The sequence below is a fragment of the Schistocerca gregaria genome, chromosome 4 (genome assembly GCF_023897955.1).
Source record: "Schistocerca gregaria isolate iqSchGreg1 chromosome 4, iqSchGreg1.2, whole genome shotgun sequence".
Taxonomy (NCBI): domain Eukaryota; kingdom Metazoa; phylum Arthropoda; class Insecta; order Orthoptera; family Acrididae; genus Schistocerca; species Schistocerca gregaria.
In genome coordinates, this window is record NC_064923.1 from 317655438 (window position 1) to 317674830 (window position 19393).

The following is a 19393-nucleotide window of genomic DNA, read 5'->3' on the forward strand; positions in this document are numbered from 1 at the left end:
CGCCTCACGCGGAATGGGTTACGACGCGTGAAATTGTATTCAAATTATGCTACAAGTTGTTTTGTTCTCTCTGGTGTGAATCGGAGATACCACAGAATGTTTATTGTCAAGAGGTTTCAGCAGTGATGGGTATGTTGTCAGGATAAGTAGTGTTCTGTGAGCTAAACTGACTCCTTGCTGGTGTCTAACACACAAAAAATTGAAAACTGATGGAAGTAAGCAACAGTAAATTAAAAGACAACATTCTGAAACAGCATCGTAGGGTGTTAAGTATCAGCCTCACATTATCGGGCTCTCTGTAACCCTGTTCGATGCCGTATTACCCAAACCCTCAAAAAAAAAAAAAACAACTATTCACTACTCCAAAATCTGATAAAAGTTCGCTTGACAATTGCCACTGCTACCAAATTAACAATATAAGTGTAGACTGAATGTTGCTTAGATTGAAAGAAATAGTACCGAAAGCAATTGAGAGATTTTGGACACATAAAATAACAAATGGCGGAGCTGATCCTCCTTGGTACACAAAACAGGTCAAAACACTGTTACAGAAACAACGAAACATACACGCCAAATTTAAACAGACGCAAAATCCCCAAGATTGGCGATCTTTTTCGTTAGCTCGAAATTCAGCGTGAACCTCAATGCGAGATGCTTATAATAGTTCCCACAACGAAACTTTGTCTCGAAACCGGGAAGAAAATCCAAAAAGATTCTGATCGTATGTGAAGTATGATAGCGTCAAGAAACAACCAATGCCTTCTGTGCAAGGTAGTAATGGAGATACCACCGAAGACAGTGCTGCCAAAGCAGGGTTACTAAACACAGCCTTCCGTAATGCCTTCACAAAGGAAGACGAAGTAAATATTCCAGAATACGAATCAAGAACAGCTGCCAACTTGAGGAACGTAGAGGTAAATATCCTCGGAGTAGTGAATCAAATTAAATCACTTGATAAAAGCAAGTCTTCTGGTCCAGACTGTCCACCAATTAGGTTCCTTTCAGAGTATGCTGATACAACAGCTCCATAACTAACCATCCTATACAACCGTTCGCTGGACGAAAGATCCGTACTCAAATACTGGAAAGTTGCACAGGTCACACCAATATTCAAGAAAGGTAGTAGGAGTAATCCACTAAATTACACACCCGTATCGCTAACGTCGATATGCACCAGGATTTTGGAACATGTATTGTGTTCAAACATTACGAATTACCACGAAGAAAACGGTCTATTGACACACAGTCAACATGGATTTAGAAAACATCATTCCTGTGAAACAGAACTAGCTCTTTATTCACATGAAGTGTTGAGTGCTATTGACAAGAGATTTCACATCGATTCCGTATTTATGGATTTACGGAAGGCTTTTGACACCGTACCACACATGCGGCTTGTGGTGAAATTGCGTGCTTATATATCGTCTCAGTTATGTGATTGGATCTGTGATTTCCTGTCAGAGAGGTCACAGTCCGTAGTAATTCATAGAAAGTCATCGAGTAAAACAGAAGTGATTTCTGGCGTTCCCCAAGGTAGTGTTAGAGGCTCTTTGCTGTTCCGTGTCTATATAAACGATTTGGGAGACAATCTGAGCAGCCGTCTTCGGTTGTTAGCAGATGACGCTGTCGTTTATCGACTAATAAATTCATCAGAAGATAAAAAAATTGCAGAACTATTTAGAAAAGATATCTGAATGATACAAAAATTGGCAGTTGATTCTAAATAACGAAAAGTGTGAGGTCATCCACATGAGTGCTAAAAGAAATCCGTTAAACTTCGGTTACACGATAAATCATTCAAATCTAAAGGTTGTAAATTCAACTAAATACCTAGGAATAACAGTTATGAACTACTTAAATTGTAGGGAACACATAGATAATGTTGAGAGGAAGGCTAACCAAAGGCTGCGCTTTATTGGCAGGACACGTAGAAAATGTAACAGATCAACTAAGGAGAATGCGTACACTATGCTTGCCCGTCCTCTTTTAGGATACTGCTACGCGGTGTGGTATCCTTACCAGAGAGGATTGACCAGGTACATCGAAAAAGTTCAAAGAAGGGCAGCACGTTTTGCGTTATGGCGAAATAGGGGAGAGAGTGTCACTGAAATAATAAAGGATTTGAGATGGACGTCATTAAAACAAAGCCGTTTTTCGTTGCAGCGGAATATTCTCAAGAAATTCCTATCACCAACTTTCTACTCCAAATGCGAAAATATTTTCTTGACGCCAACCTGTATAGGGAGAAACGATCACCATGAAAAAATAAGGGAAATCAGAGCTCGTACGGAAATAAACAGGTGTCCGTTCCTTTTGCGCGCTATACGAGATTGGAACAGTAGAGAATTGTGAAGATGGGTCGATAAATCGTCTGCCAGGCACTTTAATGTGAATTGCAGAGTATCCTTGTAGATGTAGACGTATTATCTCGAAAAACAAATTGGTAAAATTAAGCAGCAAGAAACTTTTGACCTCCAATAAAATGTATCACAACAGAAGTGCGAATGCTATCTAATATTCCTAAAAGTACCTCTTCGTTTGGAGCAATTTGCATTTCGAAACAGTGTTACAACATTTTTCTTCTTTTGCGGTTTCATCTGCGTCGTAAACATAAAAGATTTTGAACGTACAGAAAAACAGCGTTACAGTGAATAGCACATCTTTCACTAAAAATAGTCTACCAGCGCAAATGACCAACATCATGACAACGATGGTTGTTTTTGGGGTGTTTGCCACGATCATAAATAACTATAATATTCTTCTGTTCTGCAGAATCTTCTTAGTTAATCTGTCTGATGTACAACTTCTCATTCATTCATAAAGCTCACACCAGGATCAACAAATGACATCATGCTGAATCACTGAAGTTGCTATTTATAATAATATATTATTCTGCAACTATTTATAGATTTGCTGTCAGAACATGATGAAACATGTTACAGAATAACATATTATTGGTAAAAAATAGCAGCTTTGGTTGGTCTCCAGAATATCGTTTTCTAAGTACAGTGTATTGGAGATATGGATTACAACTTACGAAACCGTTTTCAAATGGTCTTTTACAAACGAAAATCTAGGAGTATGGCCGCAATTTAATTCTCGCACCACTGTAAAGATGAATGATACAGAAATTAGCGTCTATGGTGTTTAGAAACAAATGAAATCGCTAAAATATAACAAAGCTCCAGGGCCGGAATGGATCCCTATTCTATATCGAATTTGCGGCTGAAATAGCCTCTCTTTCAACCATAATGCATCACAGGTCCCTCGAATAAAAGACCGTTCCAGAAGATGGAAGAAAGGGCAATTCACACGCGTGTACAAGAAGACTATAAGGGTTGCAGAAGTGATTCACAAAACCATCGTTCAATATGCTTGACGTCAATTTGTTGTAGAACGTATTCTGAGCTCAATCGAAATGAGGTGTTTTCAACAGAATGACCTCCACCGTGCCAACCAGCCTGGATCCCGAAAATAATGATCATGTGAGCCCCAACTTTCACTTTTCTCGCATGACACTTTGAAAGCCATGGATCAAGGCAATCAGATATGTGCTGTGTTTCTCGAATTCTGAAACGCATTTGACCCAGTACCACACCTAAGATTTTTATCAAAAGTACGATTGTATGACATATCAAGCGAAAATTGTGACTGTATTGAAGACATTTGTTAGAGAGAATGGAGATTGATATCTATGAGAGAGAGAGAGAGAGAGAGAGAGAGAGAGAGAGAGAGAGCGAGAGAGAGTCATCAACAGCTACGGAACTAATTTCGGATGGGACCTAGCGAAGTGTTTTGGAACCCTTGCTGTTTATGTTGCATACTCATGACCTTGCAGACAATATTAGTATTATAATAACCTCAGATTTTTGCCAGACAACGCAGTTACCTATAAAGAACGTCTCTCTAAGAAAAGCTGCACAAATATTTATTGAGATCTTCATAAGATTTCAAAGTTGTGCAAAGATTAGAAACTTGAATTAAGTGTTGAGAATTGTAAAATTTTACACTTCACAACAAGAAGAAAGAACGTAGTATACTGTGGCTACAGTATAATCAATTCATACACAAACGTGAAGATAACAGTTTGTAGGGATATGAAAGCAGCTCACATATGTTCATTCGTAGGTGAAGCAGGTAACAGAATTCGTTATACCGGTAGAATGCTAGGGAAATACAATAAGTCTACAACGGAGATTGCTTACGAATCACTTGCACGATCCATTCTAGACTGCCGCTCATGTATGTGGTACACATACCGAAGTGGACTAGCGGCGGGTACTGAACATATACAGAGATGGGCATCACAATTGGTCTCAGGGTTGTTTGATCGTGGGAGAATGTCACAGAGAAACTAAAGTGCCAACCGCTTGAAGGTAGGCGTAAGCTATCCCTAGAAATTCTACTAACAAAGTTTCAAGATTCAGCTTCAAATGACGACTCTAGGAATATACTACAACCCCTACGTTTCCCTCCCGTAGGGGTCGTGAGGACAAATTAGAGTACTTACAGCGCGCACAGATACATTTAACAGTTTTTCTTACCGCGTTCCATACATGGATGGAATGGGAATAACTAGAACAACGGGAAGTACTCTCTGACATGCACTTCACAGTGGTCTGTAGAGTATGGATGTATAAGAAAGTTAGAAACGTGACAATTCTATTGAAAATCAAGTGTAACGTAACTGTAGATTTGTTGTTTCTGTTGAGAACTGCCCGGGGAACAATCTTATTATATGAGCCACATTAATATCATAGCTCAGTCTTGTGGAAGACAGTGTGAATCTTGAACGAAATCAGTATAAATATGCAAACCCTGAGATAACTGAACTAAGATCCGAAACTTCGGTGTAATGAAGTTGTTACAGGAATAAACTGTATGGCGCACTTGTTTGTGCATCTCATCTGAAGGCAAATACATTCGAACAAGCAAGAAAATGGACAGCTGATATGCTTACATAGGTTCGTTTTCACCCGACGCGTTATACACTTACATGGCGAAAGTCATGTCGTGTCGGTCCTCCTTTTGTCCGACGTAGTGCAGTAACTCGACGTGGTATGGACCCAACAAGTCGTTGGAAGTCCCCTGTAGAAATATTCAACTATGCTGACTCCGTGGTGAGAGACACTGCATGAATTTTGGTATTTTCGGCAGGCTCTTGACACTTTGCATCTCGGAATATTGAATTTCCTAACGATCCCCGAAATGGAATGTTCAACTAGCATACCGCGTTCATCGTCTGTTAATTCCCTTCGTGCGGCCATAATCAAGTCGGAGATCTTTGCACAAGAATCACCTGAATAAAAATAGCAGTTCCGTCAATTCAATGCTGTTTTATATCTTACATATATGATATTATCGTCATCTGTATACGTGCGTATCGCAATCCCATGAATTTTCTCTTCTAGATGTACTGAACCATGCTACCACCATAGCCGTCCACAATAACGAAAGTGTTGCCGATGCAAGATTTTGTGCACGAAATGACCTCTCATTTATGTCCCCTAAATTTTCTACGGCATTCGTGTCGGGCGATCTGGATGGCCAAATCATTCGCTCGAATTGTCCGGAATGTTCTTTCTCGGAATAGTTTACGTCTACCTTCAAGTGACTGGCAGTTTATTTCTTTAGCATCGCTGTGGTATTCTCCCACTTGTCAAACAAATCCGTGACCATTTGTGCTATCCATCTTATTGTTCTTATTAAAAAAGTATTCCCAAGTAACAAAAATCCTGTAAGATAACATGCATACTGATACTGTATAGCCTACTGTGATTGTGTAAGCGGCTAAATACATTGAGGGTACAGCAACTGAATGTGGTTTAGTAATGCTTCATGTGGCTACAAACTAGTTGGATTGCGCAACCGCCCTCTCATTTCTCTACTGAAATACACGGTCTATTCACATTAATGTGACCACCGCCAATGTCCGATGCCATGTGGCAATAACCGCTAACAGACGGCAGGTGCACTAGCAGTGGGAGATGTATAAAGCGTGTGAGTGGGATGCGGAAAAAGTGCAGTAGTTGTCGCAATGCAGAAACTGACTTCCAGATAGGCATGACCATTGGCTTTCGGGGCAAGGGTGGAAGCGTTTTCGAAACGGCTAAGTCTGTCAACTTACTTGTCGCCGTGATTTAACTACACTTTGTACGGCAAAATGGCGTTATTCAAAACCGTCACCAACAGGAGTGAACGACAGATGCAGTGATGTGAACGAGCGCAACTGTTGAGCAGCTGACCGCCCAGATGAACCAGGGGGCTACCAACAAAGTCTCCCCAACGACCGTTAAGCAAACATTGCTGCATATGGGCTTCCGCAGGAGACGCCTGGTTCATCCACCCATGCTGACAGATGGTCATCGACGACGAAGACTGGAATTTGAAACCCAGTTCCGCAACTTGACGTCTTCTGAGTGGCGACAGGTGGCCTTTTCAGTTAAATCACATTTTATGCTCCATCAGACATTTGGACGTTGACGTGTAGGACATGAAAGGTCTGAAAGCAAGCACCCTGAAACAATCTTTGGAAGAGTTCAGGTTGGAGAAGGGATAATTATGGTCTGGAGAATGTTTTCGTGGCATTCTCTGGGTAATCTCGTCGTTCTGGAAGGCACAGTGGATCAGTACATGTATCTATCCTTGGGGACCATGTACACCCGTACATGCAGTTTGCTTTTCCCCAGCAAGATGGAATCTACCAGCAAGACAATGCAATGTACCACACAGCTCGCTGTGAACATGCGTGAATAGGAGAGCATCAGGATGAGTGTACCGTACTCCACTGGCCACCAGACTCTCCAGATTTAAACACAGTTGAGAGTTGTAGGATCACCCCGATCAGGTTATTTATGCCATGAATCCTCACCCGATGAACCTAGCGCAGCTGGACACAGCACTCGAGTCGACATAGCCCCAAATCTCTGTTGGTACCTTCCATTACGTCATTGAACTTTTCATGCGAATGTCGCAGTGGTCATGGGGACTGCATTCGAAGTGGGGTGCATCGCCGAATACAATTCCTTTCCAGTCAATGAGATGCCAGGCTGAAGACGTGCCAGGAGGTGACCTGGGCAGCGGTGGGATGCCAATCCGTCTGTCGTCCGCCATACGGCTAGACAATCAGGAGTGATGGTTGAGGTGCCATTCCTTTTCACAGAAAAACCGCTTTTGTTGTCATCCGTGGCACTATTATAGCACAGCAGTACGTCGATAGTGTTTTGTTGCACTTCATGGCAAGCCATGGGCTTACGTTTCAGCTAAAAAGTTTCTACTACTTGTCTTCATGCATGTCAGACCCTACATTGGCCAGCAAAGTTGCTGGATCTCTTTCCAGTTGAGAACGTTCGGAGCATTGTGGGTAGGGCCCTTCAGCCATCTGCAACTTTGACGAGGTAACGTGCAAATTAGACAGAATTTGGCACAATATTCATCAGGAGGAAATCCAACAACTCTTGTGATGACTGGGTGTTGTGTGATGTCCTTAGGTTAGTTAGGTTTAAGTAGTTCTGAGTTATAGGGGACTGATGACCATAGACGTTAAGTCCCATAGTGCTCAGAGCCATTTGAACCATCCAACAACTCTATAAATCAATGACAAGCCAAATAACTGCTTGCATAAGGGCCAGAGGTGGACAAACGCATTATCGACATGCTCAGTTTGTAAAGCTATTTCTCTTGAGTAAATTATCTAAAATCGTCTAATTGTACTGAGTTGTTTGGTTGTACATGTACATCACATCTGCCGATTTCTGTTTTATCCGGATAAATCCTTCGTTTTTTCCCCCTTAGAGTGTATATGGCATTGTGCAGGAACGGCTCTGTTAGGAGCGGCTAAGGCGCTGGGAGAAGGTGTCGAAAGAAATTATTCTGACACCTTTTTTGAAATGGGGCCATTTATTTGCAGAAAAACCAAGAGATGCGAATTCAAATGGGCAACATGAGTCAGGCCTGGGGAGGCGAGGGTGAGCCAAAACGTAGTGGTGGGCGGTGTTAAAGAAAAGTGGTGGCTACCATTCAGACAAGTCCGAATGGCGTGTCAGATACAGAAAGAAAGTCCTAGGCGCCGCGCCACCGGGAAGAGGAGATGATGTTCACAGCTACAGGGCGCGCGGCAGAGAGAGCGTTTTGGCCGACGGGTGGCAGGGTACCTCCAACACGGCCACGCGATTTCCTTCACCCTGATTGGCCAGGAGCCGAGAAAACCGCGGGGGCGGTATGGAAAGTTCCGAAGCGTGGCTTGGTCGGCTTCACCTCAGCGGCGTTACCTCACCAGCACACGACGGAGGCGGGTGATCAAGATTGCCCACCTCGGCGCTGACATGCTGCTGCCAGGAGCATGGGACGAGAAAATTAAAGGCAGCTGAAGCTAGCGGCCAATGCTTGACCGTAACAAGAAAATGAAATAAGCCTTTTGAAAGAAAACAAAAATAGGTTCCTCTACTATCTGATTCAACCTTACAGCATGTAAAATAACATAACAACGTATAGGGATGTGAGATGTACATAATTTGTCATTATTGAGTGACTTCTAAATACCACAGATTAGTGAAATAATATCACATTTGTTGGTTACACCATCTCACAATCAAATTATTACTTTCAAACTTAACCTACACCGCGGTTTATGGTATGGATCAGACTGCCAACACAACCTTTATTACGAGAAATAACTTATTTTTGTATGGAACCGCGCGACGGCTACGGTCGCAGGCTCGAATGCTGCCTTGGGAATGGATGTGTGTGATGTCTTTGGGTTAGTTAGGTTTAAGTAGTTCTAAGTTCTAAGGGACTGATGACCTCAGATGTTAAGTCCCATAGTGCTCAGAGCCATTTGAACCATGTGAACAAGCAATGAAATTAGTGACATGTCAACGTTACCTTCGTTCAATTGGTACAACAACCACCGGCGCTGGGCCTAAGAGTTCCAACTTACTGTGTATTCTAACCAAACATAACCAAGAAGGTATTTTGAACATTTCAAGTAAGAAAAGTTTTATGTAATGTTGGACATTCTGTTTCTGTGTATTTCCTATGGTTATTGCCATTATTAAGAGAAGTAGAAAATGAGCTCTAACACGGAAATAAAGCGTTTCTGGACCAATGTCCATATAACACATCTCATTCCTCTACACGTGAGAAATGTTTCCTTAAAGTTTGGCCATATATTTTGTCACACCCTGTATACTTTCCTTAGGCCATCATATGTCCTCCAAGTTACCAGGCGGCGTGTAGCCTCGCGGTGGGCATTGATCACAATGTTTTTTGACCAGCGTATTTTATGAGTGTACGCTTGCATTAAGTAATATGTATGTACCTGACGCCTGCTGGTAAGTAATAACTGTTTTCAACCAGTTCGATGAAATTCGCACCTGTCTGCCATTGAGCATGGATAATTATACAGAGCGTTCCGAAACAATTCCTTCAAATTAAAACAAGTGGTAGAGAACATCAAAACAAATATATTTAGTTGTAATACATATGGTCCCTGGCGACAGTGTCTGATGCTAGAGACGATTTTGACAGAAGGTAGTTTAGCAAGCTTATTACAGCAGTGATATTCACAGGAACTGCTGGAATGGGCAACCATGAGTTCTGTATGCACGCAGTACAGGGTCAGGCCATTGATTGTCGTGTCCATTCGAAGATTCCTGGCATGTCCGCAATGGTGCCAGCAACGGTGACAATTCTAGTGACGAGGTTTCCTTGCGTGTCCACAACTATTTCGTACACCAGCGACTTCATATGCCCTCAGAGGAAGAAATCCAGACACGTGGGGTCAGGTGAACTGGGCGGCCAGGTCACGGGATCAGCTCGGCCGATCCAACGATTCCCGAAGGTAGTTGTTTGCGGTATCGGCCACTGTCCAGTTAGACGCACTTTCAATTACCCATGCAGCCAGTTATGCCACCGCGTTTCCTGCAAGCGTCACCGCAACACAAGGTCTCTGGCACGAACGATTACGCCGTTGCCAGTGAGATCCAAGCATCCCCTGTCCGGAGCTCCAGCAGCGGGTGTACTTGGTTCGAACGTTCATGCACTGGAATCGTTTTGCATGTTTGCCAGGTAATTACAGACTTTCACAGCGGAGAGGGCTCGACGTCTTCTGAATGGACATTGTATTGAAGATTGATTGATTTATAAATCTTTTGTATCTGTATATATTTCTACCTTCAAATCTACTATTAGCAACGCACACTGGAAATAAGGCAACAGAGTTGTGTATTACATCTACTATTTGTGTATAATAAGTTAATGTCTGAATTCTTTTTTCATGAACCGCCTCTGTTCCTCACTTCTGAATCCAAAGGCTGCTACAACAGCTGTCAGATGATTCCTCTCAGCAATGCTGAAATGTGTTCAGTGCCCCATTATGCGGAAGCACATATTTTGTCTAACTTTTAGAGATATATCCTCCAGAAGTTGTGACAACATTTGTTCCACGAAGGTACGATATCTCCATCAGTTGAAGTCGAATGGAGAAATGTATGGTCCAGTCAACCTATCATCGAGGATGCCGCCCACACGTTTACATCGAATCACAGTTGGTGAGCACAAGTATTACTCGACCACGACGTTATTGTACTTGGCCTCCCGTTGCCGCTATCGGAAATATGCGGTGACGTTACAGTAAACAACTACAGTTGTGGTTAACGAAAATGGATTGCACTCTGAAAGCTTCCAGGAGAATTGTGCATATAATATCAAGTGGTTCAGTATGTCCTATTGAAATATCACGATAAAAACTCACGATAAGCCAGCCGAAGCGCTCTCACTCCAAGACGCAATAATACTGTGCTCGACTAATACCTCGTGGATACACATGTGCCCAAACATGTGAATTGTGGAGACAAGTAGCCTTCACGACTAAACAAAGCCTCGATGATATGTACAAGACCTTGACCGGAAATAAGGGATGCTGGGCAATCTGTTATAAAAACCACTGCGGGAACTGCACGCTTTGGGGGAAATCTTCAGGTGGTAGCTCTGCCACGCGCTGAAAATGAAAAGAATGAAGATACTGGTCATGTTAACACGTTCCACACAAGGCTATGTCTGACGCCAAGGATGTGAGCAACATGTCGTGAACTTGGAGATGGAGTGTCTTCAACATGTCCCAGGATCTCGTCTTCCATTTCGATAGTTCGTACTGTTCGATTCCTACCTGTCTGACCCGCACTTGCACGGAGAGTGCCTGTTTCACGCAGTAGGCGATGCAGACGTCCGCATGTTAGGTCTAGTGGAACCCGTCGGTTGAGAATGCGGTGTCGGTAATCACTTACGACAGCTCGTCTACTTCCATTCACAGACCCGCATACCAGGTGCATGTCAGCCATACGTAAACTGCTAAGTGTTCACTGTTGTTGTGACAGTCCGGTATTGATTCCGACTAAATCGGTGTGTTTACAACAAAGTCAAGGTTGTTGTCACAAGGCGGTGATGCTTGCATATGAATCTGTGTGTTTTCAGGCAGACCTCAGGGCATTTTTGAATGTCAGTACACATTACAGTCAGCGACACCGACACAACAGCTTATGTCAGCACTACTAAGAATTTGTTCCCTACATTACAAACTGGCTTCAGAGACCATACGTTCCTTATCGAAATATTTTTGTTTTGATGTTCTCCACCTTCCTTATTAATTTTATTGAATAGTTTCGGAACACCCTGTGTAGCTAAATGACAATTTTGGTATCCTCGAATGTGTGTACGGAACCAGTATGACCACAAATACTCAGAGTTTGATGTACGAGGTTTCTTAAAAGAAGAGCTCAGTATTTAAGCTTCTTCATCCATATTTGTTTTATCCCCTCCAAAGTACTTTTCATGAGGCATAATAAGTTGTGGGTTTCTGAAACGTTTTTCGGCTAAGGGCTTAGTTCCCTCAGCGTGTCCAAGCAATCATGCCCAGCGAATACGGTGATGGGTTTTGGCTAAAATCTCGTAAGCAGTGCATATTAATAAGCTAATTGCCACGAACTGATCCGTCATATATTGCACCGTTTTCTTCAGACTGCTTCAAGCAAACGACTTAGAATTTTAAAGTAGAATTCATTCACTCCTTATTTATAACTTGGTGGCAACAGCTTAGGGCATATACGCAGTTTAAATAGAAGAATACAGTGAGAAAAACGTTCATATTCGATTGAAGTTCAGCAACTAATTTCGGTGTTGGCTCCTCAGAATGCTGCCAGTCGACGACTGGGTATTACAATCAGTTCTACGTTATATGCATGTAGACCTATTTTGTAACAAAAAACAACACACTCCGTCTACAGGCCACAAGTGGCCCATCGGGACCATCCGACCGCCGTGTCATCCTCAGAGGAGGATGCAGATAGGAGGGGCCTTGAGTCAGCACACCGCTCTCCCGGTCGTAATGATGGTATTCTTGACCAAAGCCGCTACTGTTCGGTCTAGTAGCCCCTCAATTGGCATCATGAGGCTGAGTGCACCCCAAAAAATGGCAACAGCGCATGGCGGTCTAGATGGTCACCCATCCAAGTGCCGACCACGCCCGACCGCGCTTAACTTCGGTGATCTCACGGGAACCGGTGTAACCACTGCGGCAAGGCCGTTGCCTATTTTCTAAAAAAACTATAACCTGTTTTAGCAATCCTGGATCGTCACGAATTTCAGCAATACGTAACTGTTGTCATCTGGCATTGCTCTTTGTCTAAATTGAACAATTTCGAAACAAGCTTTTGCGACACACGTGTCACGTCAAAAACTGACACTCGCATGGAAAAAAATAAACTCGAAAAAAAAAAAATAGAAACAACGCACCAAGAAGGAATTATTGGAATAGGACGTAAATTGGTAAACGTGATGCATACATACAACAAACATATTATTACAATTTAAGAAAAATTGAGTGATTTGTTCAAGAGAAAGAGCTTCACAAGCTGAAAAGGTCAGTAACGCATTGATAAACCTCTGACTCCTATGAAAGTGGTTCTTCGACTTGGAAATAATAGACACAGTTGCTGGCTGTCCTCCTGAAGGATGTCGTGCCAAATTGTGTCCAATTGCCGCGTTAGATTGTCGAAATTTCGAGGTAGTTGCAGGGCCTGCCAATAATGCTGCAAACGTTCTCAGTTGGAGAAGATCAGGCGACCTCGCTGTCCAAGTTAGGATTTGGCTTGCACGAAGACAATGCAGTAGAAACTCTCCCTGTGCGGATTGGGGGAGGGGGGAGGGGGCATTATCTTTCTGAAACGTAAGCCCAGGTTGGCTTGCAGATGGGACGCAGAATATCGTCGACGTACGCTGTGCTGTAAGGGGTCCTACTATGAAAATAAATAGCACCCAAGATCATCACTCCTGTCTGAAGAGCCGTACGGCGGGCAGCAGTCAGGTTGGTATCCGAGCACTGCCCAGGGCGTCTTGAGACACGTCTTCGCTAGTCATCGGGATCGAAGCGGGACTCATCACTGAAAAGAATTCTACTCCAGTCAGTGACATTCCAGGCCGGAGACATGTCTGGTGGCGCTCAAGAGAGTGACAGGACATTAACCTGACTGTCGCGAGTCGTTGGTACTGAGCATTATCTCGTTACATGAAACCTACATAAGGAGGTGACAATACACCATCATAATCCTCCATTTCACATCTACGGCCTCCTATACGGCTAAATATCTTCTGGTAAAAGTATCCATGTTGCACCTACTGGTTTAATAATGTCATCTAACCACCTCCCCTTTTGTGTCGTATCGCTCTTTTTGGAATCTAACGAAGAACTTTCTGGGTCCATCTGTGATCCATTCGTCTGGCTACATATCGCTCCTACCTTAATGTTATTTTCATTGTAGTCGTAGCTGCATATTCCGCTCTAGCTCGTTCTGTGGTCAATTTGTTTGTCTTCTGTCTCTGCTAGTAATTCCCAACACGCATCATCCGATTAGTCGCTGAGCGATCCTCGGTTTTGAACAGTTTTCGCATTACAAGTCCATCTCTCACTGCCAGAAGTAAAAAAGAAAAAATAAACGTTCGAATGCTTGAGAGTACAATTTAACGGAAGTTTGACTGATCAAGGTAGAATCAAGAAATAACTGAAATAATGGTATTCCCTACAAAAACAAAATTAAAAAATTGTAGAAAGCAGAATATAAGAGCTACAGCTCAAATTAAAAGAAATCTGATTTATTACCTGCTTTTTAATTTTTATTTCTTACTTAATTTTGACCAAGTGACTCAAGTAACAGGTTCGCTTCCTACTTTGTTGTTTCCGTTTTTCCAGTGTTCCATCATATTCTCCTAATTTTGTCTTTGTCTGTCTTGTTCATGTTGCTGTCGATTTCTTATTTTTTCTGCCTTAAAAGCCTTCTAAAATTAGTACTTTATTTTTAAAATTTTCCTTTCTGTTTTTCGGTTCTTTTGTGTTGCATATTTCTAGTTATATTCTTACGTCTGTAGTCCATGTTACTGTTGATTTCTTTTTCTAAAAATTCAAGACTGTTTCTTTCATTAGCCTGTTCTCACTGATTCTGTAGAAATGCCATAAGAAGATTAACCATCGCTTTGCCATTACTTCTGGTATTTTCTGCATATTTTGAGACATCTCCTCATTACTTCTCACCATACGTAATTTATATTGCACCGATTACTTTTTTAAGTCTGCTTTTCAAATGTCTTATTTCTGTTTCATTATTTATTTATTTAACAGTTAAAACGGAGACAAATACAAATTTAAAAAAAAAAAACGTAAAACGTACAGTACGACACAGACTTCCACATCGTTAAAATGTTTGAAGTTAGGAAGAAAGCCTGAGGTATCGTGTAAATCCGAGTCCACTTCTCCGTTACCCTGTTGCTGTAGTTCATAGTGTGGGTCCTTCATGAATTTCCATTTACTCGTATTCCTTGTAACAGCTAAAACCTTCGTCGGGATAACTCTCTTCCACGCTACATTAGGCATGGTCATCGCTACTGCAACTGTTATGTTGGGCCTCTGACCATTTTCAGTGCTACGCAACACCCTTCGACGCAATTGTTTTACGATACAAAGTTTCAAACATCCGACTTATTCCCTGGTCGAGCTGCTGTAATTTCGATGTGGTGTCAGCAGGCGAAAAATGATGTTTTACATTATGTAGAGGTGGTGGATTATTGTGAACCGTGCCTTTATTTTCAGATTGTTTGTCCAGGATCAGCGGTCACTCAAGCAACAATTCTGTTACCATCCACGTCTTTTTATAGGAGCGGAGAGAGACGGGAAACGATCGGATAACATTAAAACACCTAGGGTTAGCAACTTGACCTATCAAAAGAGGTTTTGTTTTCTGACACCTTTCCAGATTTACTGTAACCAACATCGTTACTTTTTCTTGTTGTGTTTTTCCTCATTATTATTTTTTTTCTTTTAAATCCAATTCTCTGTCACGAAGAAACACGGAAAAAATCATTATTTAAACCATCTTGTGGATCGTAAGTTGTCGCAACATCCTTCTTTTGCACTTCACTTTCTACGGCCTTAATAAACAGTTTCTTTGCATCGAGAGCCACACACTACTGTTTCTTTGAAGTCATTTTTACAGCTGTTTTATGTACTGTACGAATTTATATGGTGATGTTGTGCATTATTGACTGAACGTCATTATTGACTAAACGACAAGAAGAGTTTAATGATGAAACAGTTAGCGAAACAAATGGCAAATTAATTTTAATTATTGAGTGCAAGATAGCTGCTGACTTCCAATTTGAGTTCACTAACTGAAAACCTGGGGTTGCATAGACATTAATTTATACCAATCTTATTACCCCCTCTCACTGTCCTCCTCCTCCACTCCTCCTCCTCCTCCCTCCCCTTTCTCTGTTGAATTTTTTCTCTGTCCATTCCACTTACCTCCATCTCCTTTTCCCACTTTCTCTGTACATCTCCTCCTCCCTCTCTCTCTAGATCAACAGAGAGAGGAGAGAAGAGGGAGAAGGATATGGAAAGAGGGATGGGGGCAAAGATAGATGGGAAGAGAAAGGGGAAGAGGAGACGATCAAAGAAAGAGAGGGCAGAAAAAGATGTCTGTAATCTGTCTCATCCCCTGCAGCTTAGTACCTGTCTGTTCATCCCCTCCTCCCCCTCTCTCTGTGTCCATCTAATCCTCCCACTTCTATCTACCCATCTGCTTCTCTCTCTTCTCATTCCATCTCCTCAGAACGATGACGATGTGATTTTCGAGGTAGACCGTTTCCCGAACATCCGAAATCCATATGTCCACAACCAAATCACCTGCCATTGGGAAAAATGTCACAACTTTAAGTATGGAGCTAATGGCCTTGCCTCAATGGTAACACCGGTTCCCGTCAGAGCATCGAAGGTAAGCTCTGTCAGGTTTCGCTACCACTTGGATGGATGACCTTCTGGGTCATCCAAGCGCTGTTGACAGGCGGGTTGGACTCAACTCTTGTGAGGCTAACTGAGGAGGTACTTGATCGAGAAGCAGCGGCTCCGGTCACGTTAACTGACGAGGGCCGGGAGAGCGGTGCGCTGACCACATGTACATCAATATCCGCATCCAGTGACGCCCATGAATGAGGATGAACCGGTGGTCGGTCGGTAACGTTGAGTTTTGAAGTCTATTCGGACGGAGAGAGAGGGGGGAGAGGGGAGAGAGAGAGAGAGAGAGAGAGAGAGAGAGAGAGAGAGAGAGAGAGAGAGAGAGAGAGGGGGGGGGGGGCGAGTAACAGCGACACCACATTTCATGGTCGCAGCTTCCTTTGACATACTAGCTGAAATTTTACGACTACCTCTCGTTGGGGGCAGATCCCGATGAAGAGATGCAGCCGGTTCGGCGGCAGCTCGCGCGCACACAGCGTGGCATCAATACGGAGTGGCCGTAAAGCGGCGTGCTCTCTCCTCTCGCGCGGAGGACGAATGTGAATGTTGATTTTTTTTTTTGATTTTTTGAAAAGGAAGCACCCCTGCGCGCTATCACGGCCGCGCCGTTATTGAGCGTGCTGTGGGGGGAGTCGGCATCAATAGCAGGGGAGGGGAAGGGACACAGCCCCGCAAATCCGACAGCCAGGGGGCGCTGCAACACGGCGGACCAGCCCGGCCCAGCCGCGTGGAGCGGATACACCGCCCCAGGTTCCGTAGTCCAACCACCAGATGAAGTTCACATTGGCCATGCATGGCAACATGCTGGTTTCGACGAGTTTCGGGATCCCAGCCGCGCTCCGCACCAAAGTAACTGCTATGAAGTGGTTTTCGCGGCTGCTGGTCTAGCGATACGGCACGTTCTGGAAAACAATTTCTTTTTCCCCACTCAGTAACAATTCGTTTGTTATACGACCTTCCCATCTAATCTTTAGCATACCTGTGAAGCATCACATTTCAAAAGCTTGTATTCTCTTCTTGTCTGAATTACCAATCGTCGACGTTCCACTGCCGTACAAGACTACACTCCAGACAAATACACAGATGAGCCAAAACGTAATGATCACTGCCCACTGAGACGTTGAATATCGCCTGGTGGCGTTACGTCATATCAGGCGGTAACAAAAGTACTGCTGCGCGGTCTGGATTCCCTACCAGATAGGATTAGTGGAGTAAACGGAGAAAGTTCGAAGAAGAGCAGCACGTTTTGTATTATCACGAAATAGGGGAAAGACTGTCACAGACATGGGGTGGACATCATTAAAACAAGGGCGTTTATCGTTGTGGCGGAATCTTCTCACGAAATTTCAGTCGCCAACTTTCTCCTCCGAATGCGAAAATATTTTCCTGGCGCCGTTCTTTATAGGGAGAAATGATCATCATAATAAAATAATGGAAACCAGAGCTCGCACGGGAAGATGTAGGTGTTCGTTTTTCCCGCGCGCTGTTCGAGATTGCAATGATAAGAGACTTATTGTGAGGTAGTTCAATGAACCCTCTGCCAGGCACTTAAGTGTGACTTTCGGCGTATTCTTGTAGATGCAGATGTACCACCACTCACCAATCATCGCTCATGTATTTGTTGACACCAGGAACGTTCTTAAGATGAAAAGAGTATAGTACCTATTTTCAGAGGACACTTCCAGGTACCTAGCGATCAGACACCATTCGTCATATTGGCGAGATGCTTGCTAGACTAATACGCTAAGGAGTACGAGATTTTCCGTAATTTTTAAAACAAACGTGGTACAACAGGTAACAAGTGATTATACGTTGTGTTACTGGGAAGCAGATGACGATGTGTTCTGTAGGAAGCTTTTGACTTTGACGTCTAAGATTTTTCTGTGACGCAAAGAAAATATTCCTAATACTTTATCAGAATCAAATCGAACATATGTACCATTTATTCGTGTTGTAGGCAATAACCCCGGAGAATTAAAGTAATTATCATTCCGTAATTTCCTAGTGCAGTCGCTTGCAACAAAGGGTGCGGCGTTAGGAAGTAAGAGAGAGTTGGCTTCAATATTACGTTGACAACGAGGTCATTAGGCACAGCTCGAAAGGAATAGGGAAGGAACTCGGATTCGTTATTTTCCTCTATTATTACCGTCATTGACATTGACAGTGACTTGTTTGGACTGGATTCATTGCGTCAGAATTAAGTTAATCTTCAATAATAATACGATAATAGAATAGATCTAATAATAATATTAAAAGAATAATATCAGAATTGTTGCTAGTGTCGCGGCAATGAGTGGCAACTAAGGTAACCATGGATCGATCACAAGAAAAGAATTCATTCACAGGGTATAATGGACATTCTTTTAAGTCATTCAACATTTTTACTTTAACAATCGCCACTGTTAGGTACTGAACACTATTGGTAGTGCACCGTCCGGAAGTTGTCTTTGTCTTGATTAGTCTATACTGTCCAGATTACTAGTGTTGTGGAACTAATCTGACCCTTTCGTGTTAGAAAAACCGCGGGAAATCTAAACGTTCTTGGGCGAAAGGGGATTTAAAGTGCCGACCTCCCGAACGGCTGTTCAGTGCCTTAAGAATTGCGACACCTCGATCAGTCGAAACGTTAGACGGAAAATGAAATCCAATGTTTAAGTTCCAAGCATCAAATACCAGACAAGAGTTGGATATCGCTACCCACCAGCAGAGTCAATGGAATATAAACTTGGCGCGCGTGTGTGTGTGTGTGTGTGTGTGTGTGTGTGTGTTTTGTCCTTAGCGACGTTAGTTTAAGTTAGATTAGGTAGTGCGTAAGCTGAGGGACCGATGACCTCGGCAGTTCGGTCCGATAAGACATTACCAGAAATTTCCAAATTTTACACATCACATGCATCTCCCATACTCGCTTTGATGGAAACAAAGGTCTGAGCCGCTGGATAGTCACTTTTCTGGCAGTAAAGTGGATGATCAGTCTGAAACGTTAATCTTTATATATTGTTTGATTTTCTCCTCAACGTCAAGTGTTCATTGGAAGCAAATGTATCTTCATGAGTGTCC

At 42.9% G+C, this 19393-nt stretch overlaps 1 protein-coding gene and 1 pseudogene across 1 annotated transcript in view; one reads left to right on the forward strand and one right to left on the reverse strand.

Annotated features, from left to right (window-relative positions):
* The window catches only part of LOC126266996 (homeobox protein OTX1-like), a 698303-nt gene that overhangs the window by 483369 nt on the left and 195541 nt on the right, over positions 1–19393 (forward strand). The window lies entirely within an intron of this gene.
* LOC126268342 (5S ribosomal RNA) lies at positions 12468–12585 on the reverse strand (annotated as a pseudogene).